This window comes from Alexandromys fortis, unplaced genomic scaffold, assembly GCF_014885135.2.
Source record: "Alexandromys fortis isolate MF-2015 unplaced genomic scaffold, M_Fortis_MF-2015_v1.1 scaffold_3518, whole genome shotgun sequence".
NCBI lineage: Eukaryota > Metazoa > Chordata > Mammalia > Rodentia > Cricetidae > Alexandromys > Alexandromys fortis.
The window spans coordinates 634-2,794 of NW_026071378.1; the positions used below are offsets into that span (position 1 = coordinate 634).

General features: G+C 44.1%; 1 pseudogene; it reads left to right on the forward strand.

The window, feature by feature from the left end:
- The first annotated feature begins 805 nt into the window (after positions 1 to 805).
- LOC126496378 (nuclear factor erythroid 2-related factor 2-like) lies at positions 806 to 2,154 on the forward strand (annotated as a pseudogene).
- The last annotated feature ends 7 nt before the right edge of the window (positions 2,155 to 2,161 follow it).

Consider the following 2,161-nt stretch of genomic DNA (forward strand, 5'->3'; position numbering starts at 1 on the left):
TGATTATTTTGAGTCTGGGTGTCTGGGAACAATCACACAGCTTCTGCCTATGGGCTTACAGCAGAAGCTATGGCCCGGATTAACATCCAAATTAAAGGCACGTGTCTTCCTGATTCAACAGTCCTGTTTAGAAATGGATTTTCCCACTTCAAACCAAGCAAAAATCTCTCATAGGTATGCCCTCCATTTCTGGTTTGTAGTTCATTTCAGAGGTACTCAAGTTGACAATGAAGAATAACCATCACACATTACATTCCCAGAACCCACGATGGCAACCCAAACACTTGTAACTCCACAGGACTTGACACCTTCTTCTGGCTTCCTTGAGATCCTAATGCATGTGGTCTACATGTAAACAAATGTAAATCTTTAAGAAAAATTAAATCTAATTCTGTCCTTTATGGAACTGCCTATGATTATTTCAGACTGGAGGAAATTCTGTTTTCAGTGTAGTCTCACTGAATGTCCAAATTTGGATACATACTTAGCATTAAGTATATTCTGAATCTTGTTTTATTTCTATTTTCTTATTACACTAAATGAAATGTGGTTCTTTAGGGTCAAATGTTGCATGTATTTAAACATTTCACACTACTTAACACTTGCTTAGCACATAGTCAATTTGCTTGGTTGAGCTATATAATTTTCTAATTAGAATCCATGGTGGTTAGCAGACAAAAATAACCCAGGTTAATAACAAGAATGCAGTTCTGTTGAGTTGCCATTGCCACCGCTGCACCTCAGCAGCCAGCCTAGCTTCGTAGCTTCACTGTCGGGGATCTCCAGTGCAGCGTCCACTCTCAGCATGATGGACTTGGAGTTGCCACAGCCAGGACTACAGTCCCAGCAGGATGTGGATTTGATTGACATCCTTTGGAGGCAAGACATAGATCTCCAGGTAAGCTGAGAAGTGTTTGACTTCAGTCAGTGACAAAAGGACTATGAGCTGGAAAAACAGAAAAAAAAAACGTGAAAAGGACAGGAGCAACTCTAAAAGGAATAGGAGAAGGCCATTTTCACTTAGCTACAATTAGAATTCCTTCCAGTTCAGCTAGCCCAACACATCCCAACAAACAGTAGTGGATCCGCCAGCTATTCCCACATTTCCAAACCAGATGCCCTGTACTTTGAAGACTGCATGCAGCTTTTGGCAGAGATTCCCATTTGTAGGTAACCACAAGTCACTCGCCCTGGAGATCCCCAGCCACGTGGAAAGCCCAGTCTTCAGCAGTCTGGATCAGGCTCAGTCATTTGACAGCTCTCTGGAGACAACCATGACTGATCTAGACACCATGCAGCAGGACATGAAGGCAGGAGCTTCTTTCCATTCCCGAGTTACAGTGTCTTAATACCGAAAACAAGCTGTTGGTTGAGACTTCCACTGTTCCCAGCCCAGAAGCCAACCTGACAGAAAATGACAGCAATTGCCCTTTCTATTCCTCCATCTCCCCACTGGAGAAAGAAGTGTGCAGATGCAGTCCCTATTTCCTTCACAGTTTTGAAGATTCTTTTGGCAGCATCCTCTCCACAGAAGATGCCAGCCAGCTCAATTCCTTAGATTCAAATCCCACATTAAACACAGATTTTTGTGATGAGTTTTATTCTGCTTTCGAAGCAGAGCCCAGTGGCAGTAGCAGCATGCCTTTCACTGCCCCCGTCAGTCAGTCACTCTCTGAACTTCTTCTGGGCGGGTCTATTGATGGCTGTGATCTGTCTCTCTGTAAAGCTTTCAATCAGAAACATTCTGAGAGCACAGCAGAATTCAATGACTTGGACTCTGGCATCTCCCTGAACACTAGTCCTAGCCGAGCATCCCCAGAGCACTCTGTGGAGTCTTCCATTTACAGATACCCACTGCCTGGGCTCAGTGACTCTGAAATGGAAGAGCTAGATAGTGCCCCTGGAAGTGTCAAACATAATGGTCCTAAGACATAGCCAACACATTCTTCTGGGGATCCGGTACAGCCTCTGTTACCAGCTCAAGGGCACCGTGTTCCTGTGCATGATCCGCATTGTGAAAATACAACAGCAAAAGAAACACCTGAGAGTCCTGGTCATCAAAAAGTCCCATTCACAAAAGACAAACATTCAAACCGATTGGAGGCTCATCTCACGAGAGATGAGCTTATGGCAAAAGCTCTCCATATCCCATTCCCTGTTG